Source organism: Myotis myotis, unplaced genomic scaffold (genome assembly GCF_014108235.1).
Source record: "Myotis myotis isolate mMyoMyo1 unplaced genomic scaffold, mMyoMyo1.p scaffold_m19_p_11, whole genome shotgun sequence".
Taxonomy (NCBI): domain Eukaryota; kingdom Metazoa; phylum Chordata; class Mammalia; order Chiroptera; family Vespertilionidae; genus Myotis; species Myotis myotis.
Window position 1 is genome coordinate 43,229,205 of NW_023416315.1, and position 26,906 is coordinate 43,256,110.

Sequence of the window (26,906 nt, forward strand, 5' to 3'; positions counted from 1 at the left end):
CCCTCTTGCAATCCAGGATCCCTCAGGGGATGTCAGAGAGCCAGTTGCAGCCCGATCCCCTCAGGCCAGGCCAAGTGACCCCACCAGTGCACAAATCTGTGCACAGGGCCTCTAGTATGTGTGTGTGTGTGTATATATATATATATATATATATATATATATATATATATATATATATATAAAATTAACTTGGGTTTGTGACTTTATCATTTTTTTTTTTTGCTTTTAAAATAGTAACTCACTAAATAGGCATTTGTATAAGGTAGTGAGAATGCTGTTAAATAAAGAATGCCCAAAGTTATAATCCTAAACCATGATGGCCCATTCACAACAATTCAAAATGAACATTCCAGGTTGTCTGACACTTTCCTTAATCCTCAAAAGGTTTCTAGGATTGTCCTGGTCATCATCTTTAAGTGGGGAAATGGGAGAAGAGATAGTGGGAAAAGCTCTAATTCGTCTAAATCACCGTGGGTCACATTTTGTGAGAATCAGTCACATGGCCAGAGGAAGATATAAGGGAATATTTAGTTCCTATCCACTCAGCTACTTTCTAGTATACTACATTAGAACAGGGGACAGTCTTGAATCTCTATCAGGTGTTTTGAATGACTATCAAAACACTCATGGGTATTTTAATAAGTGTGATTAAAATGGTCATTACCAAAGATGAAAACACATTAAGCAAAAATACTGTTCATTTATTCTCACTCTAATCAGTAGCTCGGGGTCTCTTAAGTGCCTTTTTCTTTTTCCTATCTTAAAACTGACTTACTCAAAGACACAAATGTATTTGCCAAACGCGCTAAGTGGCTCTAGCCAAGTTAGACTATTATTGATGCGACACCAGCAGAATGCCTGGCTTCACCATTTGTTAACTTTGTCTCCTTTGACAAGTTACTTAATCCCTCTTTGATTTATTTTCTTTATCTGTAAAATAGATGCATTAAAAGTACCTAACTCACAGAACAATAGCGAGGATTGAATAAATTATTATTTGTAAAGCAAAGAGAATAGAAACTGGCACAAAAAGGGGCTTTCGTTGTTCTCCTTTTATTATTTTTATTATTGTTGAACATGCTCCAATTACCTAAAAAATTGTATGTTAGGAATTACATGAGATGTAATTTATGAAGTATTTTGAAAATAATAAATTCCCATGCAAATGCAAGGTGTTCTTATCACAAAACAATGCTATTTAGCTTTGGCAAACAGACCTTCAACTTCCTAGTCAATCATTTTTTTTTTTCACTCTGATTACCTTAAATGGTAGCTAATGGGCGCTCCTGTCCTAATAAGTTAATTAATATCAGGCAATGTTCTATCCCCTATAGACATAAAATAGTGTCAGCCTGTTTCTTCTTATAGATCTCACTAAACACATGGCTTCAGTTAAGTCTCAGGGTGAAACTGTGAGGGAAAGCACTCATATAAAACCTGCATATTTTTTCTGTGGACAATATATTGCAAGAGTGATATTAGCCACCCTTTGAAATAGTCCATGTGGCATATAATAACCCTGCTGTATCTCAGAATAGGTATTCTTTAGTCGTTTACATGATAATTTTAAAGACCATATATCTTGTGAAGCCAAAGCACAATCGTGAGTCTTCAAAGATAACCACTACTTAGGGGTAGGCATAGCTAATAGAATTTAAGCAAAATAATGACACAACTCTGAAGGAATAGATCCATACAAACTCTGTCATAAGTTACACCCAATCTTGACAAACTGCTTAAAAAAACCAAAGAAGATATAATAAAATAGCTGCCAAATGTAATAGTCTGTGTGCTTCATCCTGGTGGTGTGGTAAATGGTTTACAGATTGAATATCTATGAAAAACAAAGAATATTTTTATATTTCCCCCAGGAAATTTAGGCAGTCAGATGTGCTATTACTGTCTCCAATGATGTTATAAAAATTTTTTTTTTAGAAACTGAAGATGTGGGCTGCATGAATTTCCATATATCATAATAAATCTTAAAAATTTCTAAAATACAGTTCCCAGTAAAAAAATATTCTCTTCAGAATGCCATTAATATCATATGCTTATTTTCAGTGCTTCTAAATGTGTTTCCTAGAGTTGGCTGTGTTTAAGTGTGTTTCTCCCAATTGTCTTTTTCTTATCAAAGAATTTAGAATTTTAGACAGAACACTTCTGGACTGGACCAACTCTTTTTTCCCTCACACTATATTGAGGAAAAATATGAGGTTGAGAGAGGTTAATTACCAAGTGTCTTAAATAATGCCCTAACACCGTGGTCGGCAAACTGCGGCTCGCGAGCCACATGCGGCTTTTTGGCCCCTTGAGTGTGGCTCTTCCTAAGCCTTAGGAGTAGCCTAATTAAGTTAATAACAATGTACCTACCTATATAGTTTAAGTTTAAAAAATTTGGCTCTCAAAAGAAATTTCAATCGTTGTACTGTTGATATTTGGCTCTGTTGACTAATGAGTTTGCCGACCACTGCCCTAACATATTGTGCTCAAAAGCTATCTTGTGTTGAATGTGTTAGTAAATTTATGTCACCCAATTAATAGAAAAACTGACACAGGACAGTTTTTTGCTCTTTATACCTACTCTTGGTTAAAGACTCAATGCTCAGGTTCAGCCTTTTGTCATGGTGTAATATGTTTTACTAGTAAATAGAGCTGTAAAGCTATTCCAAGTGAACAATGCTTTGCATACCTTGGTTTGTGCTGTCAGTATGAATTATGGAGGCAGAGCTTTAGTGCTATGAGTTCTATAGTTTTTGTTTTCCCCTATAGTAAGCAATGACACTTATGTTTGCTATTTCACTTGAACTTTGAAAGAACTTTGTGAGAGGTAGTGAGGACAGCTACTATTATGAAAAGAATGAGAATGTGTGGTGTTACAAAACCTGTTAGGAATTTGGGGATGCATTTTCATATAGTTTCAAATAGTTTATTTTTCTCTTATTCTTTAGAAAGTCAGTATAATATAGTTCATGTATAAATGTAGGCATTAATACACTTGTGTGTATATATAGGGTGGAAATAGTGAGGACGTGTGACGCCCTCTTTTATTACAATCTGTTTGCCACTAAGATTCCATATGTCTAGACATTTTCATAGGCCTCTTCCAGGAACTTATTTATGCACCGTCTACAAAACCTACCAGGATATATTATAATTTAAGAGAACAGAGAAACATTATTGATAATGAAAGTATTAAAAAAAAAGACTCACTACGCTAAAAGCATTAAGACAAAATAGAATTATCCACTTGATCTCCAGTGAATTGTGTCACAGTGCTTTGGAGAAAATTTACTGGAAATAACATTTAACATAATTATTTTTCTTGCCAATAAACAAAAATACTGGACAGTAGCTTGACTGGTGAATTCTACCAAACATTAAATTGAGAATTAATACTATATCTTCTAAATCTGTCCTCCAAAAATGGAAGAGTAGGGAACACTTCCAAACTCACTTTATGAGGCCAGCATTACTGTGATACCTTAACTAGGCTAGGACAGCACAAGAAAATAAAATTACCAGTCAATATAAATGAACATTGATTCAAAAATCCTTAATGACTTATTAGCAAACTTAATTCAACATTACATTATAAGGTCATACATCATGATCAAGTAGAATTTATTCCAAGGAAGCAAAGATGGCTCAACATCCACAAATCAATCAATGTGATATACCACATTAACAAAATGAAAGATAAAAATCACACAATTAGCCCTAACTGGTTTGGCTCAGTGGATAGAGCATCGGCCTGTGGACTGAAGGGTCCCAGGTTCGATTCTGTTCAAGGGCATGTACCTTGGTTGCGGGCACATCCCCAGTAGGGAGTGTGCAGGAGGCAGCTGATCGATGTTTCTCGCTCATGGATGTTTCTAACTCTCTATCCCTCTACCTTCCTCTCTGTAAAAAATCAATAAAATATATTTTTAAAAAATCACACAATCATATCAATTGATACAATAAAAGCATTTGACATATTCAATATTTATCTATGATTAAAAATATTCTCAACCTTTGTTGGTATAGAGGGGTAGAGAGGGAACATACTTCAACATAATAAAGGGCATATATGACAAGCCTACAGCTAACATCATAGCTACAGTGAAAAGCAGGAAGCTTTTCCTCTAAGATAGGGAACCAAGACAAGGATGCCCAATTTCACTACTTTTATTCAACATAGTGGAAGTCTTAGCCAGAACAATTATGCAAGAAAAAGAAATAAAAGTCACACAAATTAGAAAGAAGTAACACTGTCACTATTTGCAGAAGAGATATTATATGTAGAAAACCCTAAGACTCTACCAAAAATCACTTGTTAGAGCTAGTAAATAAATTCAGTAAAGTTACAGGATACAAATATACAGAAATAAGTTGTTTCTATCGCTAAAAAACTATCAGAAAAAATAAATTATATAAACAATTCCATTTACAATTAAATCAAAAAGAATAAACTACCTAAGATTAATTTAACCAGAGAGATGAAAAGCCTATGGTATACACTGAAAATTATAAGACAATAGCAAAATAAATTTAAAAGGAAACAAATGGAAAGATATTTTGAGCTCAAGAATTTGAAGAATAAATATTGTAAAAAGTCCATAGTTTTATTGATTGCAGAGAGGAAGGAAGGGAGAGATAGATCATCAAAGATGAGAGAGACTCATTGATCAACTGCCTCCTGAACGCCCCCTACTGGAGATCTAGGCATGTACCCTGACCAGGAAATGAACCCTGACTCCTGGCTCATAGGTTGATGCCCAACCACTGACCCAGACTGGCTGGGCATGATTGTTTTTGTTTCCCAAAATGTAAATCTAAAATCAACCTCATTGATCTTGTCTATCAAGTTAAAAGTGTAGCTCAAGCCATTTTTATATTGAAAGTGAAAAAAATTAAACTTTCTACATCCCTACAAATTCTGTATAAGTGGAATCAAATAGCTGTGTCCTTTAAGAAGTAATCATCTAGTTGGAGGTGCCAAAGCTCACAAGTTCAGTATGTAACTCACTCAGGGAAAATTATCCCAATTTTACACTTTTTTGTTATGTAAAATGGCAATCAAGCTATTTCTTTATAGGTTTCTCCCCCGGAAAATTAGCACCATTTTAATATCTGTTCTTAATTCTCTAACTGATATTATAAAATGTGGCCTCATTGATCTTTTTTTGTTTGTTTTCCTTTCCCCACTAAGTGTTTTTCTTACCTGCATCATCTCTTAGAAGGCTCCTCACCTTCATGACACTGAAAAGTATATACACTTAAATGAACTAAGTTATTTGGAGCTAGAAATAAATGCTGGTACTATATGCATGTACACATATAAGCATTTAATATTTCAGTATGATTCATGCAGCTTTTCAGATATGGCAGCTGGCAGAAGGATGAACTTGACATTTTTTTGACTCTACGCCTGTCTGGAATAGTCCTATCACCTGGACATGTCTGGCAGGAATTGGAGCTGAAGGCTCAGGTAATTAACTTAATTCAGTCCCCTTTCCTCACTCATCATTGTAATATGAATGACATACTAGGCTCTTGGGAAGACTTCCTTTGGGGAGACAGAGAAGCCATAAATTATTAAAATGCCTGTCATTTCCTTTAAGTTTTTTTCCCCATCCCAGAGAACAGAGTACTTTCCTGTCCTTTTCACAAATCTGACAAATGCGTACCTCAGAAGAGCCATAAAGACCCGGCCCTTAGAGCTCTCAGGCTCATTCAGAAACTGCTCACACAGAGTGTTTAGAAGCAGAAACCACAGCCCAAGCTGTGTCTGCCTCACCCCTCTTTCCAAACTGGGCAACTGTAGCTGACCTTGGAATCCTTGTTAGTACAATGAGGTGGTTTCTTTTTACATCCAAGACTGTTGGAAAGAGCATGAGTTTCAGCCAGATAAGAAGTAATCCTTTGGCTGTCATTCAGATGCATTTGAAAAGTATGATTATCTTGGAAGAAAAACGAATCCTTTGACTGCTTTCTCCTGACACCACCACAGCACTAACAGTAATGACCAGCAGCACGTTGCCTAATTTTCCATCTGCGTATTATTTGGAAAGGGTAAAACTTCTGGTAATATAATATGCAAATGAATGAAAACAGAATTTGCTTTCCTTCTTGTTTTCTTCTGTGTAATGTATAGAATCTGTTGGCGTGATGTACAATCTATACTTCAATGGGAGTTCTAGTGTGCATTGCAGAATCAGGCTGCTGGGGGAACTTTTAGGAACATATTATAGTAAGACATCAGGAGACAGCTTTCAGGGAGATAAAGTGAATGACAGCTTATTAGCTATTCTGTCAGAACAGTCAAAGACTCTTACTTTTCAGACAAGTGACTGGAGAAAACTTCTCTGCTTCTGTCAGCTTAGGTTCAAGTAAGAAAAGAAGGTAATTGTCTTGGTCATTTTCATCCCCTCAAAAACTTGGAGGGGATCGAAAGCAAAGAGAGTGGGCTTCTTGCTCTACTCTTCAACCAGTTCCATTCCTCTCTTCTCTCTTTTATATACTGAAAACATAACTTTCATGTAAGAAGTGGTTCTCTTTCTTTTTAAAGTATGAAAACATTATTGAAATTGCAACTAAATCATAGTAAAAACAAAACGGTGTTATCAATCAGTATTAGGCTTTTTAAAGAAATACCGACCTCAGAATGTGAGCACTCAGTACACCATGCAGCCCTCCCCTTAATTAAGTTAAGGACATCAATGGAGGGCAAATAGACCTCAGCATAATATCATCTGTAAGCTTAGTTGGTGATGCAGTTATGATTCATTTGAAACTCAGTCTTGAAAGTGGTAATTTATTTGACGTGACCATTCTAGATGAAGAGAAAAGAAGCTGAATTCTATTCATGTCTTTGTATCTTATTATTTGAGAAAAAATAATATAATTGGCAGTTGATGCTAATCAGTGATACATATTTGATGTTATTTTCTTATACATGATTACTCTCCTAATGTCTGCTAGTAAGAAATAGATTGAATATTACATGTTTGGAAAATAGAATTCCTTTGAGTAGGAAGATACTGGTAACCTCACTGTGCTGTACTCCCTTAATCAGCATCACATTTCAGAATTATTTTTATTTTAGTTCTGGATATAGCTTGTTATAATCAGACAAATCATCTGCCAAATGCTCTCCTGTCTGTTTGAAGACTTCAATTATGAGAGAACTCTTCTGGCTCCCTGGAAATGGGACATAAAATTTCATTATTTCTGCACAGTCTTCAGTAATTGATGTGCAATGTTGCATATTTGTCCTGTGCACATGACCTAAATCAGTATGCAGTACTATGGCAAGATGTTTAATTATTATTTAAAAAAACTACATTTAGTGTCAGAAACTCACATTTATTGTCTTTGATTTGAGGAAAGGCGATTTGGCCTCAGAAGCAGCAGCAGATTAGAAAGCACTGGCGTTCCGTGTATCTCAGCGGAAAAGTTGGCAGTTTATTTGCTCAGCTTACTCAGATACTACTGGTTTCTTCATTCTTTTACGAAGGAGCCCAGTGCGTTTGTTTTCTGATGCATCCAGTTAGTTCTGCAATTCCATGAAAGCAAGCTGAACTTATCGACTACATTATGAAAACAGGACAGTAACACCTCCTTGTCTGAACTTTCTAGGCCAGTCCTAGCTCTTTACAGAAATGCCAAGTCACTGGGGAAACATGGCAATCTCTGAGGAAGCATTCCGGGGCCTGGAGTACGTCACAAATGTAATCAATGGTTAGATCGAGAGATACATGAGTCCTGGTTCATCTGTCTGATGCATCGATGTGTGAGGGCTATTCCTTGCTCTTGGCTTTAGAGAATATTAAAAAAAAAATTAAAGTAGTTTCTCTTGTTCAGATCTTTATATATTAACATTAAGACAGCTGATATTATACCCAAAGAATAACACCATGTTATTTTAAAAATAACATGTTATATATATTTTTTAGAATTTTTATAATGAAATTATAATTGGGTATTATTTAGCGAAAGAGTTAACATTTGAACTTGGTTGAAGCAAACAATTTTATACTGTATATATAAATGTCTCATGAGATAGTCTCTTATTCAGAAATTCTTAGCCTGAGGTTCAAAGATGTAATTCAGTAAGTTCACAAAACATTGAAAATAAAATATTTAAAATAAAGAACTTTAGGCATGAAGGGTGTTACCAGAGAATCAAATCCCTCTGTCGCACATGTGGGAGCAAGGTTCTTGGGGTAGCACTGAAATAAGAATGTTCAGAAGCCCTCAGGGGAGAACGAAGTGTGGTAAAAGGCTTTAGTTGCATGGAGTTAGATTTCTCGGGTTCCAAAGTCCCCTGTCCCTTAAGCCAGTCCTGAAAGGAGTGCAGCTGGGGTTCCAGGAGAGCCCAAAGGAGGGCCAGTGTCCAGAGCTTCCGCTCCATGTTGCAGCAGGTGTAGTTCAGCATCCAAGCTAATTGAGTTCATTAGTCCATGCGTGGAGTCCCAGATGGCCATGAGCCACGGGGGAGCAGGGGAGCGCATTTCCCTGCAACAGGACTCACAGGGGCAGAGAATAGCAGGAAAGAGAAGAGAGTGTGCTTTTTTGTCTAGAAGTTTACATATTTAGGCTCTGTGCCCCTGCAGTGACCACGTCCATCCTGACTACTAATTTGTTCCCAGGTGTGACTGGCAGACAGATAGGTGCCTTCTCATATCACTCAGAACTTACTGGGCATGTGTGCAAACTGCCTTTGTCCAGTCCCTTCCCCCATCAAGCAGCAGGGAACAGACTTGGAGAGAGTCAAATGCAGCTTTTTGGCAAAGCTGTATAAAAGGCCTGCCTATGTTACCTAGTCTCCCCTTTATTCCTTTCCTGTTAAAAAAAAAAAAAAAAGGTAATGAGTATGTGCAACATGGCTGTTAGAGAAAATAAGTTCAGGGGTGAATAATAACAACCAGTTGTATTGCTAGCTTCCTGACACTATTTTGAATTTCTGGCACATTTTATCAAATGTGGTCCTCAAAACAATGCTATGGATTAGGTACTATAGTTTTCATCCCAGTATTACAGATGATAAAACCAACACAGAGAAAGTTGCACACTATACCTACAGTCAGAAAGTTAGTGAGTAGCCTGGCCTTACAGTTTGTAAATTAACCACTGCAGTTATGCTGCCTTGAGAATCAAAGATAACACAGTACAAAGAAGAGGACACGATTCAGGTTTATGTCTTAGATGGGAATGACAGCAGAACCCCTTTAATGTTTCCCTATCGGCAATACCATACCCTCCTAACTTCTGTTGCCACAGTCCTCAATCCTTTAGCCACATCAACAACTTCAGTGATCTGGGGTGAGTTTTGATGTTTCTGCTTATCTCTTGTTCCCCTCAACTTTCACTTCAGGATAAAAGCATTTTATAATCCATGTTATAAATTAGGATGGTCACTGGGTGTACCCCTCATCTTTTGATCCTCTAAGCTATGGCATAAAGAGCTACAGTACCCCAGCTTCCATGGTTCAAGCTAACACAAACAAGCCTATAAAATGCACCTTTGTGGAAAATTCAGTGCATATTTCAAATTTTGTTAAGTATACTTTATTCCTTAATGGTCAGAAAATACCAAATTTGGGGTATCTATATCATTTAATGATATCATATATGGTACCATGATCTCCCTGTTAATATTTACGGGGGAATAGGAATTCAGTTTGGCCACATCAAAAAGTAGTTATTTTCACTTTTTTTAAAAATGGAAGTTTTTGTTTTCTATAGCTGCAATGTGTCTAAGAATAAAGATTAACTACAAGATATTCCAATGAGAGATGAGCTAACACATACTTCTCTGATTAACAAGTTAAAAATATGCATCCAGGAATTGACAAGTCATACTGAAACAAATGAAAGCGTCAGTAAAACTCAAACACAGAGAATTTCCCTTGAATTGTCTTTCCAACTCCTAGGTAAGTGTATGCATAGACACACTTATAGCAGTTGCTTTGTCAGTGCTGCTGACCACATGAAACTGTAAAAAAAGACCCATGGGACACGGAGTGAGACTTTCCAGAACATCTGGAATGGAGGAAAAGTTTGTCAGGGGGTGTGGGGAGCTGGCTTAAGAATAGCTTCTATTTTCAGTGTGTTTTACATATTTAAGTTTTGTTATGTGCTTTATGGAACACAAAATATAATGCCTAGTCATATAAATTCAAAATAATCTTTGATTTTCACACAACCTTAAAAAATATCTTTTGTAAAACTGAGCCCTTCTAAATCATAAAATCAAAGATTTATTGGCAGTGAAATAAAAATAAATATTTGTTATATTGAAAATAGTTTAGCTATCTGCTTCTGATAATCCAGATAGTTTAGTTTATATCAATAAAAAAATGTGGTACTCTTAAGGTCTGTCAGAGGCTAGAGTGGGGTAGAAGGGGCTAATGGGAGAAAAAGGTGGGACAGCTGTAATATTTTCAACATAAAGATATTTTTTAAAATGATCAATAACAGTGTTTGCAATGGTTGGCATATAAAACATTTATCTCAATATGGTTCCTTTTTATTATGAAGACATGTCTGAAGATACTGACAATGTATATCATCAGTGCAACAGTAACTAAAAGTCTTGCCACAAAATATTATATGAATAAGTACTTATATATATGAACAATTATATTGATGAATAGCTTCACATGATTTCAGATTCAATTCCTCCCAAAAGACATATACAATATGATTTAGCATCCCAATAATACTTTCAGAAATTCTGAAGCAATGTGAAGGCAGCTCACTACATCAGTTACACTATAAGGAAATAATGAGTAAGGGGCACATGAAGTGTGCCAGTTATTGGTTTTTATTTGTAAACTAGTGGCCTGGTGCACAAAATTCATGCACAGTGGGGAGAGGGTGTCCCTTAGCTTGAACTGCACCCTCTCCAATCTGGGACCCCTTGGGGGATGTCTGATTGCCGGTTTAGGACATCCCTCTCACAATCCAGGACCGCTGGCTCCTACCCGCTCACCTGCCTGCCTGCTCGCCCCCAACTGCCATTCCCCACCGCTTGCCTCATGGCCCCCAACTGCCCTCCCATGCTGGCCTCATGTCCCCCACTGCCCTCCCTGGCTGGTCTCCCGGAAGGTCTCCTGGTCTAATTAGCATATTACCCTTTTATTAGTGGAGATATTGTCTCAGTATTTTACAATAAACTTATGACTTTTAACAATTTTGAATTAGAGTGAAATCTTGAGCTTTAGAAAAACTGCTACAGTTTTTCTGTACATTTGATCCAACATCAAAGTGATGCTTAAAGAAAGCAAGAGTTGTCCAGCTGGTGTTGTGTAGTGATTGAGCATTGACCCATGAACCAGGAGGTCACAGTTCGATTAGGGCATATGCCCGGGTTCCTGACTCAGTTCCTAATTGGGGGCATACAGGAGGCAGCCAATGAATGTCTCTCATTGATATTTCTACCTCTCTATCCTTCTCTGCTCTCCCTTCCTCTCTTTCTAAAAATCAATAAAGACATTAAAAAGAAAACACAGGATTCTCTTCCTGTTTTTTTTTTTTTTAAATTAGGATTCTCTATGACCACATATCTAAAATGATATCTAATATTAAACTCTTTACTTTCAAAACTAGTTAATAGAAATAAAAATGTAAGCTAATATCCATTTCAACACTGATAACCATATCAAATCCAGCAGTTTACACTACATAGTCATGTAACCACATAATATATCATACATCTTTATTCTATGGCTATAATTATAGCATTACCTTCCATTTATGAGATTAGGTTATTATAATATGAAAGAATGTTAAGAAATGATATGCATATGTGTATACCATATACTTAAGTCTGATGTAATATATTTTTTAGCCAATAATTTAGTCATTTTGAAAAATAGTCAAAAATTTAGGAAAATGTGAGTCATTTTATCCCCACATTCCAGCTAAATATTTTGACACAGATCCATCAGGATAGGATCTTGTGCATATTGTTTCTGATGACCTATAATTTTGATGTTTGGACAGAAATTTTACTACAGTTACATTAGTCTTCAGGTTGGCACACTGAGATTTCAACTGAGATGGAAGGCCCTACTTTTATAGATGCTGGTCTCAGTGCTTATATATAGAATAAGTTCAATAGTATTTGAAAACTAGGCAGTAGAAAGATGGAGTAAAGAGGGTAAATCACTCTAAGGCTTTAGGACAAAGATAAAAAGCTCAAGAGAACAAAAGATGAATTTTAGTGGAAAAAAACTAACAGACTGTATCTATAACATAAAATGTCAGCTAACACCAAAAAATACTATTTAGAAAACAAATGAAAAGCAGCCTTGAAATAAGTATGAAGGATTATATTGCTATTTACCAAGTATATATAGCATGCTAGAACTTATGCTTATCTTAACATCTTATACTTATACTAGGGGCCCACTGCATGAATTCATGCACCTTGAAAGGAACTGTGGGCCTTGAGGCTGCAGTGGGCACGTAGTGGGCACGCAGTGGGCATTTTATTTTAAAATAAACTATGGGTCTTGGCCCATCCTCCATATCCCCGCCCAGCCCTTCCTGCCATGGCCCCCAGTTCCCTGTCTGCCGGCAGCCCCACTCCTGCTGCCACTGCTCCCACCTGCTGATGTCACTGGCCTCGCTTGCATCCCTTGATGGTGCTGAGTGATTGGGGTCAGTGTCAGCAGTTGGTGTGTGCGGGGCCAGCTTTGTCAGCAGGTGCAAGTGGCGGCTGCTTCCCCGATTGCCCCTCAGAAGCAGGGCAAGGTGAAGAAGCCTTCAGGGCTGATCAGGGCTGGCAGCCTCCACTCACACCCGCTGACAGTGCTGAGCAATCGAGACTGGTGATGGGCACTGGCAGCGGGTGAGAGCGCCAGGCGGGACCATGACACGTGGGAGCAAAGAATTTTCAGTAAACCACCAGAGGCTTGCCCCGATGACAGCAACTGGCACCCCGCCTTGGTCTGGCACTCCCGCTCACCTGCTCCACCATCCTGTCACGGCCGATGCCCACAATGTTCCGCACTCTGCCGCCTGGTGGTCAGCATACATCATAGCAACTGGTTGTTCAGTTGTTCTGCTGTTTGGTCTATTTGCATATTAGCCTTTTATTATATAGGATAGTGATAACTCCTAGGAATGGCATAGGCAAACTCAACCAACCATAAGTATCACATTCTCTAAGTAAGTAATTTATTACATACACACACATGCACATGGACACCCCAAATGTATGTATACTAGTAGATTCTCTTTTAAGTAGAAGATTTAATTTAAATGTAACCAAATTAATCTCTAAAATACATTTTTATTTTAAGTTAGATTCTGACTCTCAAGAGATTTTCCTGTATCCTGCACATGCATACATACATATTTCAAAGGAACAAACATGCCTTTTAAGGAAAAAACAAGTTTCAAAATGCTGTGTCACTATATAGCTTAAATTGCTTAAAATTCAGACAGCATGCTGAAATCCCACAAGTAAAACCCAAACCCTAGGTTATTCTATCAAGGCAGAATTAGATGGCCAAAACAATAGCCAATATACATACCATATTTATATCTACTCGCTGTTTAGAGAGGATAACACAAGGAGATGAAATTATGTGAATCATAATAAAAAACACTCCGGCAATCATCCAATAAAACGTTTGTGGTAACGTGAGATGTCTCAGTTGCAGAACTCCCTAATTCAGGCTTGGCATTTGACTTTGCCTTGGTCACCAAAAGTCTGTTCCAGGTTATTATTGCACACAGTATAGACTGAGTTTCAGCAATGATAAGAGCCAGTTTCCATATTAGTGTTAATTAACCATTGGGTTGGAATGTAGCCTTATAAGATCACTTTTTGTGGTCTTGGAGGGAAAAGGCGAAGGGATTAAGAAGTACAAATTGGTTGTTCCAGAATAGTCACAGGGACATAAAGTACAGGACAGGGAATATAGTCAGACTATTCTAATAGTTGGGCATGGTGCTGGATGTGTGCTGAATTTATTGGGATGATCATGTATTAATTTATGTAATATTTGGTCACTGGGGTGTTAAACAATAAATTTACAATTTTTCTTTCTTTTCCTGATCTCTTAAGTGCACACATACACTGACAACAGACAGATTGTAAAAACACTCTAAAATAATACCCCTAATTAAAGCAAGCCACTTTTATGGTTTGATGTACACACTGTTCTTTTTACAAGGTCTGTCACAAAAATATTATATATTGAATATCAAAGTGAAGCTCAGAAAGTATTTTAAAATAAACTATGACATCATTATGATACTCTTTGGCATCATAGATACTGTGGAGTGTGTGTGATGGATCCGTTTACATCTTGGGACCTGTGGATAATTACAGTCATCAATGTTGTTGACACAGCACAAGATAATGTAAAAAATCTAGCTGAAATAGGCTTTGGGACTAAATTAATTTCATTTTTTAACTAATTCTTTGTAAATGTCATCTAATTTTTCATGCCCCATTCAATTTTGAACTTAAATCCATTAAAAATTTAAGTTGAATTTTTATGGGTAATGTAGCATAATGTGGTGCTATGTTTTTCCTTATCTAAAATGACTCACTGCTGTTCCAACTCAGATTCTTAAAGGAACTTAATATACAAAAATAAATAATTGTATATTAAGTAATAACAGCTTTCAAAAAATGATTCATGCTGCTCTGTTATGGCACAATAGGCCTTCTATAAGTTTGCATTTAATACTAAGTCATCTTTACAGCATTATCTTGAAGCACAGGTTGAGTTGACTCTGATCCCAAGTACTTGTATATTTTATCCCAAGAAGAGGTCAAAACATGTTTTAAAAACTATTATTATTAAATGCAGGGCAAAGACTATAGTCTGTTATTTGTAATTAATTCCAATACTTGAAATCAATAACAAAAAAAACCTATTTTCAGTTAAGTATTCCAATAAGATATCTAGAACCTAATCCAAGAAATATTGCTGACCAAACTCTATAAAACCTCAGGACAATGACATTTGAAAGTTATAGTCTAAGGCAGTATTTCTCAAATTTTTATTCTCCTTTGATTTTGTTCATATGTATAAGTTACATATGAACGGGACACTTCTCGTTCTTTACAGAGATGTTCAACAATGTGGAAGTGTGTAGTATGATAGCTTTCCTTTAAATGGTTATAAAATATCAAAGTAAAAGTCACTGCTCTTCGTGAGTAGGATGATGATTGCCGGTGGTCTTGATCCGGCATCAAGAAGGGTTCAGGAATCTGGAGAAGCGCTGTGCATAAATTAATCAAGAGTCCAGAGATGAAACATAATTTTGAAAGGCATTATGGGGAGTCAGAGAAGATTTAGCTAAAGGAACTAAGTTCTCCTTGTCTCAGGACCCCTTGCTATTTATTAACATAAATTGTCCTAAGGCAAGGTAGAGATATACACTTCAAAGGGTAGGGTTAGGTGTACAAAATCCATTGTCAGATTGGGGGAATTTGCCTATGGCTGTTCAGGTGTTTGGCCAGCAGGAGGCAATAGCATGTAGATTGAAATGCCCTCAGCTGTCTGGCAGCAAGCAATCAATTTATGCATCCTTTCCAGGTTTGGGGAAATGCCCTCAGCCATCTCCAGATGATTCAGCCCTGCTGACATGCTGGAATTGGCTTCCCGCAAATGATATAAATTATTAGGGTACCTTTATTTTCTCTACCTTGAGAATGAACTATTCATCAAGAATCTCAAAGTTTTGTATAAATATGTCCTGTAAGATTAACAAAAACTATATGCATAGTTTTCCTGGAACTATATTAGATAAGCCAATTATCAAGAATTGTTTTAATATCAATCTTAACTAACATATGCTATCAATAGTTGCTCTGGTTCTAGGTAAGATAGAAGAAGCCTACTCCACTCTGTAAGTCTACTCAACAAAGCTAAAAATCCTAGACAGAATGCATGGCAGATATGTGAACTCCAAAAAGGAAATAGTAAAGTAACATAGTAGCAGGACATTTTGGGGAAAAGATCAGAATTCAATGTCACATGAATCAACGATGAAGTCACATATATAACATTTTCCTCCATGCTCCCATGGCTTGAATCAATGGTTCCCTACCTGGAAGGCGGCACCAGAACCTGGAACATGCAGAGAGCATTCCAGGAGTTGCTCTCTAGTTCAAGCCTGCAGTTAGAGAAGCGGCTTCCTGGCAGCAATGTCAAGGCAGCAGGGGCCCGTGGCTGTCTACAACTCTGAGGGAAGTAAACCTTCCTCTCCGATTGGAGAAGCTATAGATGCACGTGTGGGGGACAAATCTTGGTTGATCGTTTATCTTGCTGTCCAACTGACAGATGCAGGCACAGTGACAGAGAATGTACAGTGGCATATTGTAAATAAAGTGTCAGCATTTTAGCTGGAGGACCAAAAAGGGTACTTCCAGGGAATTGGAAGGTATTGTGGCGATCACAGAAAAGGAAGAACTTGAAAACAAAAAATTTACAGATTTCTTTCTCAACTCCTGAGACTACACACTCCCCATGCCCCCTATGCACATGTCAAGATATGCATACATGGGACTGTCCTAAAAAGTAAACAAATACTTTGGGAACTAAGCTAAAAGACAGACAATCGTCTAGGTCCCAGACTATTCCAGTGTGTAGCACACTCTGGGAATAGAAAACAAAAATAATGCTGAAAACAAGACCCAGAGATGGCTGGGTGGAACTTGTGGCATGAAGCCAAGGTAATTGTCTGCTAAAACAAAATATAAACATTACAGGTTTTAGAAACCATAAGGGTCTCATAACTAAAAATTCAAGATGTCCAAGAAGCATTTAAATAGTACTCCACACACAAAAGCAAGGAAATTATCAACAGGAATATGATACAGCAATCAATGTATGCCAATGACATGACACAGATGTTGGGATTATTCAACAAAGACCTTGAAGCAGCTAATAAAAAATGTTACAGTAAGTAAAAGTGATCATTCGAAATGAATGCAAAGCTAGAAAACCCTCAGAAAACAAACAGGATATATAAAGAAGATTGAAATGGAAATTTTACAACTTAAAAATAACACTCCCAAATAAAGCCTCAGTGGATGTGTTTAATAGCAGAGTGGATATGACAGAGAAAAAAAATAAGTAAATTGAAGATAGATCAATAGAAAGTATTTAATCTAAACATCAAATACAAAACACATAGGAAAAATGCACAGACTCTAAGGTGTATATTGGATAATGCAAAATAGCCATAGAAGGAGTGAAGAAAGAGTTTATTGCAGGAAAAATAATTGAAAAAATATTAGCTGACCACTTTCCCGGTTTTATGAAAGACATAAACTAGATTCAAGAAACTCATCAACCCAAACACAATAAACCCAAAGAAATCTATATTCACATCAGTCATAATAAAAGTGCTAGAAATTAGAGACAAAGATAAAACTGGGAAGCAGTCAAATAATAATATTGCATTGATTGTTGGGTAATAAATTTTACTTCAGAAATAATGGAGGACAGATTTAGTGAAAGAAAAGTTTTAAAGTGCTGAATGAAAAAACAAACTTTTAGCCTAGAATTCTATATCTAGTGAAAATATCCTTTAAAAAGGAAGGACAAAAAAAATTCCTTTAGATAAAATGAAAGAAAGAGAAGTGTTGCCAGCTGACTTCATTAACAGAAGATTTTCAGCAGGAAGTAAACGTGTATTATTAGGAATGAAGGAAGAGCAACAGCAGTACTTGGGTAAGCATTGTAGAGAGCTCATCTGCACGTGAGTTCTTTAAAATGCATTTGATGGTTAAATGAAAAATTTCGACATTACCTAATGGAATTTCAATGTATGTAGGGGTACTATAAGGCAAGTACAGCATAAGGAGAGAGGTGAAGGAATAGGTATTGTACTAAAGTTTCTATCTCTACTGGAAGTAATAAAATATTGTTTCTAAGTAGAATGTGAAAAGATAAGTATGTAATTGTAATCTTTTTGGAGAATCACTAAAATAACTATGCAAAGAGATAAAGAAAAAATGATGAGATAAACTTAAATTAAATATTCAATAAACTCAGGAGAGAAAAAGGGGGAAAACAGAGTAGGGGTAATAAGACAATAAAAGCTAGACCTAAATTTAAAGGTATTAAAAATTACATTGAATTAAATGCCTAAACACATTTATGAAAAGATATGGCAGGATGAGAATTCTCTGCCCCAATCACCCTAGCACCAGCTCACATTTAGGACAGAGGTTCGCTTACCTCGAGAGGCAAACTGGGATCAAGAACCACCATGGTCACCCCGCTCCCCATTTAGGGAGCAGGGATGTGGCTCCAAGAAAAGTGGATGCTGACAAGCGGTGGCACAAAGCTTCTGCCTGGGGCAGAGGCCTAAGACCTCTGGAGCTCTTGCTAAGGAAACTGCCTTTATGGCCAGAACATAAGTCAAATCTACAGGAAGAGATAAAGAAAATCAGAAATTATAACTAAAAAATTTAATTAACACACTTTATATATTTCCCCACCTTTACCCTTCAGCTTCTGTGAAAAAAATAAAATTATATAAAGTAGTTATAATAATGCAATATTGGGTTTGTGAGATATATAAATATAATACATAGGACTAAAAGCACCCCAAACCATAGGAAAGAATAGAGTTATATAGAAATAGTATCTTCTATATCTAGAATTAAGTTAGTATAATTCTGATAAGCTAAGATGCATATAATAAACCCTTGAACAATCAATCATAAAACTCAGAAATAGAAAGTGAAACAATTCTTAATTACAATGTCACACTAGGGAATATACAATTAGTGCAAGAGAAAGCAGCAAAAGAAGTGCAGAGAAGCAAAAACTACACACATTTTTACAAATAGCAAATGTAAATCCAACCATATAAATAATAGCACTTAAAGTGAATGGATTAAACAAATCTATCAAAGGTAGTGATTTCTCCTATGCCTTTTAAAAATATTTCCCAAGCAGAGTATAAGGGTTGCATATCAAACAGAATTACACTACTAAATATTTTATTTTAAATTTATAATCAAGTCTCTCCAGGGTTAAAGGAGACACCAACAAAACAACAGCAACAATAATGAAATGAGCTAAGCAAATTAGAAAAAAAATATACATACATATAATTTTCTGTTTCAGTTTATATCATCACAAATGTAAGCCATTACAAATATCATGGTTTATATATTTTTGTTCTTCTGGAATTTAATTAATATCTTTCCTATATAAGAGATATTTAACTTGGCAGTGTTATACACTTACTAAGAGTTTGGAGTTGTGGCTAGATCATGAAAATGACCATAAGCCTTTCTTAGAAACTTTTTCTCCACTCTTCCCTGTATATTAATTTACTCTTTATAATTTATATTTTAATTAATTATAATAATTATAAAATGGAGATAAAAAATTAACTTGGCTGAAGTTTGTTCCTCTCCATTAAATAGAAAAAAGAACATTGTTAGCTTAAAATGGTCTTTTCCAAGTGTTTTACAAGTTTTAGTAAAGTTGATTAAAATTTATTGACATTTAATTAAAGTTTTATTTTATTTTGCAAGGTTATAGTATATGTCACAGTATCCTATCCTATTAATAAAAGGCTAATATGCAAATCGACCAAACTGGTCTCTATGACACACACTGACCACCAGGGGGCAGATGCTCAACGCAGGAGCTGCCCGCTGGTGGTTAGTGCGCTCCCACAGGGGGAATGCAGCTCAGCCAGAAGCCAGACCCCTCGGGGGGATGTCTGACTGCCTGCTTAGGCCTGCTTCCCAGCAGTTGGACATCCTCCAGAGGGGTCCTGGACTGCGAGAAGGTGCAGGCCGAGCTGAGGGACCCCTGCTCCCCCTAGTGCACAAATGTCATGCACTGGGTCTCTAGTATGCAAATAAATGTAATACTTATCAATGTTGAAGCAAGTACATTCTATATATATTTTTTTGTTTTCTTGGGAAAAACAAATACCCAGTGCCTCTGTCTGAGCCAACTTAGACAGGAGAACCTTGTAGACAAGGCACGCGGCAAGAACATATCTTTTTGCTCAAGGACCTTTTAGCACAGGAAACCCTTGACAAGTTAAATGCATTAAAAAATCCCAGAATATACACATTTGAAAGTATCATGGGTAAACTATAATGAGAGGTTCACTGGAATTTTATCATCAGAGAAGAGCATTACCTATCCACCTTGAGAAGAAAACTTAAGGTACTTTTCATTATTAATGCTATAAGACATAGGGCCAGCTCAAAATCTCTAAGTGACAGGTAGCAAAAGGAAAGCCATCAAATGTTCAAGTCTGATCCAAATGATGGAGAAAGTGCCATTATCTTTCCATAATAAATACATTTATAATATGATTATTTTTTAAGAAAAGCATGTTTCTGTAATGTGCTTCATTTTTAAAGAATGATTTTGTATTTACTTTCTTTCATTATGAACTTTTGCATGTACTAATTTTACCTATATATAAGTAATAAAATATTACTTTATATTTTATAAACTACAGTAAAGCCCTTGATTGTGCGGATAGGAAAGGCTAAGGGTTGCTATGAAGGAAATGGGCATGCCTCAGCCCTTGATCTTTTTGATATGCTACCTGTATAATAGGAGTCACTGTCAGGACAGAATATATATACAGAATGGTTTCCTATAGGTAAAGGTGTCAGACAAGAGTGTGTTTTATTTTCCTTATTTGTTTAATCTTATATACATAACATATCATATGAAAAACTGGGCTACCCTCAGAGGAAGAAGTGATAAAAATTGGTGGAAGAAAGTTCAATAACATAAGATATGCAGATGACACCATCTTACTGGCAGTAAGTGGCAATGATCGGAAATGATTTCTGATGAGAGTGAAAAAAAAAGTGTCAAAGCAGGACTGTATTTGAATAAGAAGATAAAAATCATGAGCACAGAAGAAATGCGCAACTTTATCGTAGACAATGAACATTTCAAAATTGTTAAAGATTTTGCTTACCTTGGTTCAGTCACAAAATCAAAAAGACACTAAAGCCAAGCAATCAAGAGCGGGCTGAGATTTGGAAGAGAGGCAAAGGAAGAACAGGGGATATCACGCAGAGCAAGGACGTGTCATGAAGGGCCAAGGCTAAGATGACCTACACCTTCGTATTCTCAATTACTATGTACAGATGTGAAAGTTGGACAGTGAAGAAGGCTGATAGGAAAATATATACATATATTGATTCATTTGAAATATGGTGTTGGAGGCAAACTCAATGGATACCCTAGTTGGCCAGAAAGATGAACAAATGGGTACTAGAGCAAATTAAGCCTGAAACATTGCTGGAGACAAACATGACAGAACTGGAGCTATTATACTTCAGGGACATCATGAGAAAGCAGGATTCTTTAGAAAACATAATTCTTTCAAAAAACAGAATGCAGCTGGAAAAGAGGAGGACCAAATATGAGATGGATTGACTCCATAAAAAAAGCCACAGGCACGAGACTACATGAGCTGAGCAGGGCCACTGAGGACAGGGCACCGTGAACATCACTCATTCTTAGGGTCTCCAGGAGTTGGAGCTGACCCACATAATAATAACAGAAATCATATAACTTATTATTTGAGCTCTTGTAATAGACAAAACACTGATAAATCTAGGCTATTCTAATTTGAACTAATATCAATCTCCGTGGACATACGGGTATTTCCAGACTCTGTTAATGAGACTATTCAATCAGTCTTAGAGAAACAAAAGATTTCTTAGGCCTGAAAGATTAGTATCTAAACACTAAATCCAGTTTTGTTTTGTTTTTCCCAACTGGAAACATTTAACATATGTTGGACCATCAGTGTGCACGTGGGTCATTGTAAATAGCTTTACTTCGGAGTACACATTTCAAATATAGTTTCTGCTTTCAGACTTCTGCTCTACTTTCATTCTTACTGGCTTTTCATTATTATTTCTTGATGGTCTTTATTACCTACCATCCTAAACTTTGGCAATTCCTGCTCACATTCATACTACTGCAGGCCTCCTTTACTGTGATCCCAATCCCAACTTCATGTCTTGTATTGACCCTTTTTCTAGCTCTACTTGCATTGTACCCATACACGTGGCCCTCTCTTCACCTCCTGTTTTCCCCCTCGATGCTCCACATTATGGAAAGTTAAAAACTCTAAATTCTCCAATGGTTGTCTGGAATTATCTAGTCCAATTTCATTAGATACATTCCAGAATAGCTGAAACATAGAGTCAAGATCTTAAGAGTTAATTAGCGTAAAAAGAGAACTAGGTAATAGTATTATGATTCTCATCCAGGGCTATTTCTATCAGATCAGAAGTACAGATTTATCCCTGGGAAAAAGTTAAATTTTTACGCATTTTTTAAAAAATTCTCACCCAAATGTATGTTTATTGATTTTAGAGAGAGGAAGGGAGAGAGAAGGAAACATGGATTGGCTGCCTCCAACTGGGGATCAAACCACAACCTAGGTATGTGCCCTGATGGGAATCCAAACCATAACCTTGGTATGGGGCCTCACCAGGAATCAAACTCACAGTCCTGTGGTATGTAGGATGATGCTCCAACCAACTGAGCAACCTGGCTGGGCTATTATGAAATTTTGATGTTCCTTTTTAGAGCTGCCCTTTCCCATCTTTAAGATTCTTTTGTATTCCTTTATGATTACTTCAGGACATACAAAATGGTAAAAATAATGTGGAGTCATATAAATATTACACTCCCTAAGCTCAGGCACTGATTTGACTACTTTAGAAATATAAACTGGTGATAACATATCACTTCATCTACTGAATCTTCATTGTATTAATATATTTTTATGTACTGAGCTCAATTTACTAATGATTTGAAATAACATTTATGAATGGAAAAATTAAGCTTCTGTCTTTTTCTCAGGCCGAGGACATTTAATTGGAAAACACACACACACACACACACACACAAACACACACACACACACAAACAATCCTCTTGGAGAATTTTGTTCTGCCTTTGATTCCTCCTCTCATTCCACTGTCAGGCCCCCTTTTTTTAGACTCCTGAGCAAAAGTTTCCTTGAAGAGACATTCAATTCTTTGGCAACACTAGTTTTCTCTCAATAGCTCTGATCAATGTTTGCTTCTTTTTTTCTCATCTAGGGAAAATATATAAAATGACACAGACCCACACTTATATTTAAAACAATGAAGAAAGTTATTATATTATCACAAATTAGTTACTAGTTATGAAAAGAACATTTCAAAAGGAATAATCTCAACCGGGTTTTTTGTTTGTTTGTTTGTTTGTTTTTTCCAATTTCAAAGGAGCTTATTACATGGCTGGATGTGTCACTTTGTATTATTTTCCATATTTGAGGACATAACCAATCAGATAAAAGTATATTATTTATAGAAAACTTGAGTTCAGCAGTAATTCCAGAAAGTGAATATTAGAACCATTCAGTCTAATCAGACTGACCCCAGAAATGAATCCTTGTTCTCATGAAATTCTGATTATAGCCACACAATCTACATTATTTGTTTTTAGAGTTTCCTGGCAATATTCTGTCTCTGTGGCTCATGTGTCTTTCATATGGCTAAAGATTTTATTCCAGCTTTTCCTATTAACCCAATAAGGGATTTCAGCTGAGATCCCTGTGCTCCAGAACTTTTAACTCAACCCCAGAATTTCCAAAACCAATTTAAGATTCAGACATAAATACTATATGTCCCAAAGCTTCTAATTAAATTTCATAACTCACACAGTTCTCTTTGAAACTTTATTCATCTGGATGGTTGGCATTTTAGGTTAAACATAGAAAATCATGTAAAAGTAGGTTTCATACGATAGATATGATTTTGACTTCAATTTTTCATATCTTTCTTCTAAAGGGCATTAATGACATCATCTAAATTATATATATATATATATATATATATATATATATATATACACACACACACACACACACATAAACATATATCAAACTAGAATTTAGTTAGCATGTATGAGTTTTTCATTATGATAGAACCATTGCTTGGACAAAAATAAAACTTGCTCAAATGGTTACCTCTTTCCTGCCTCACTGTTATTAAATAAACCTGGAGTTAGATTTGCGTCATATTGGTTTGTGGGAACAGACTTCACAGAATAAATGTTTAGTAGATTAATCCTTGGTAGAACATTGTCAACATTTGTAAACCATGGCTTTGAATATTTTATTCTTTTCCTGTTTATTATGTAATTTTATTTTAACTTTCAAAAATATTTTCCAGGCTATTGGACTCTATAGAAATTGCTTTTAATTCCTTCTTTCAGAGTATTATTTCTTGAGTTCAATTTTACAGTAAAAAGTTCAGTATAATATTTAATATTAGAATTATAAATCCATAGATAATTAATTCCATTTTTCCAAATGATGAAGTTTACTTCTTTCTGTAACTTCCCATGTATTTTGGGGTCAATGTTACTATTATTGGATCTCTTAAAAGATAAGATTTTTGCCCAAAATTTTGTCAAAAAAAGCAAAATAATTTTTAAGGTACTCTTCTTTTGAAAAGCATTGGCAAATACAAATTGCGCTAACAAGGGATACAAAAAGGATACACAGTACTTTCATATCAATATTTTAAGGAAACTGATAAAACATCACAATTTTAAGTAGTTAAAATATAGGTCAATATTCTAGGTTGATTTTCTCATTCTACTTTCCTAATTAGAGAAATTGGGCATTAAATTTCTAAGACTCCTGTGCTATTGTTTCTGTCAATTTTATGAATGTGTAAGATTTGTAAAAAAAAAAAATATTAGACAAGAGTCATCTTCTTGCATTGGTAAGAAAGATCATAGAAGTGTGAAGTGGAATTGTTTTTGCATCATTTCAATATCTATATTCCAACATTCTGGATATCAAGAATCAGTTATATCAACAGTAACAAATGGGATGGTAGGAATTCTTGACTGGAGCTTCCAGATTCATAAAGTGCAGATACCAATAGGCTGTCTTGATCACCAGTCTCCATTGGCTTTAGAAGTAGCTACTCTACCAATGCGTCAATTCTGTATTGGTCTGATGTTATTTATAGAGTCACATGCCTTGTCTTCAGCATTTCCTTGATTTATATACACATCTAAATTCTGTTACTAATAATCTGTGAGAAGAAACACCTAGATTGATTTATGTTTCTGGCACTGGACTTTCATATGATAACTTTATTTTGAGACCTGTTAGATTTGGTTTTCTTTAACCAGTATTTTATACAAATAATTTTAGCTTTGTCTTACTGATAGAATAACAGTATTAGTTTATCCTCAATAGGAGAAACCAGGGACTCAATTTTGTTGTAATAAATTATTTCTGGAGATTTTTCTTGTATTTATTATAAATCATGCTTTCCAAAGATGTATATTCATTTTTAAATAATTGATTTTCTCTACACTCTTTTGTGCTTTTGATGAGCATTTCTTGAACTAGAAAATTCAAATATTTTAATGCAATTTTTAAGTTATTTATTCATAAATAGTGTATCAATGGCTAATCTGGATTCAATTTAGAGTCTACAGCAATTCTTTCTTATTTCATGAATGTACTTAAAATTTGTATTCCGCACAGAAAAATCTTAAGCAGTTGTTAGGTAAGTAACATTTACTGAGTACTTTGATAAAAATTATTATGCCCAAGGCTATGCTGGAGAGTATGTCATTTAGACTTCAAGATATGTCTGAAAGAAAAGTATTACATTTTCATTTTGGAAATAAAGAATGGGTGGGAAGCAAGATTCATACAAAGACTTCTTTGATTTAAAACCAAATATCTTTAATTTCATGCTTAGTATTCAGCTTAACTGATTACTACTGACCTTGGAGAAATTGTAATATCTGTGTCTAAATTTCCTAAACTGTAAAATGGGACTTGTATTGGCTACCTGACATCTATAGTCAATGCTGGCAATAGAATATTGGTATTCTATCCCATTACCACTATACCAACTTGTTGCTATGAAGATATTCTTTAATACTTATAATAAAAGTTATTTTCTTGAATGTTAATAATATTCACATCAGGGAATATTTAATCTGTTGTAGTATTTTTTAAAATATATTTTTATTGATTTTTTTATAGAGAGAAAGGGAGAGGAATAGAGAGTTAGAAACATCGATGGGAGAGAAACATCAATCAGCTGCCTCCTGCACACCCCCTACTGGGGATGTGCCCACAACCAAGGTACATGCCCTTGAGCAGAATCGAACCTGGGACCCTTGAGTCTGCAGGCCAATGCTCTATCCAGTAAGCCAAACCAACTAGGGCTGATGTAGTATTTTTAATATATCTTTAAAACTATCTTTAGTAAAAATTTTATCAAATCTATTGACTTTTTATAGCTTTTATAAAATTTGGAGATTATACATTTTAGGTGTACAATATATAATTACTGACTCAAATTCTACATATAAGAGTTTGTACTTTTAGAAATTATCTGAAATGTGCAGGATTCTGCTAAGCAACAAATAAAACGGTGACTTTTCTGTCAAGATTAGTCTTAGTACAGATTATACTTCTCACTCCCAGGAAAGGAAAGGGTAGGGAACAATGAGGACAGATTTTTATCTGATTCTTTATTTTCAGAACCATGTTTGGACATAAACTAATGCAGAAATGTCTGGCTCTAATAAGGAATACACAAAAATAAATTGTGGATTTGGAACTTGCATATTCCTGAGTATGCTCTCAGTGATTCTAATCTAATAGGATCTAGGGTGGAGGCTGGGCCTTTAATTTTAAGAAATACACAAATAGATCTAATGTTCATTCTTGTTTGAAAGCCACTGACTTATTTATTAAGTATATTAAAAATTTATAAGATCAAATTATTCTAAATTTAAACATAAAATTTTGTGGCAGAAACAGCCAAATGAATTTAATATAATATCAGAATCTGATTACTTAAAATATGTTGAATACAGCAAAATCAATTT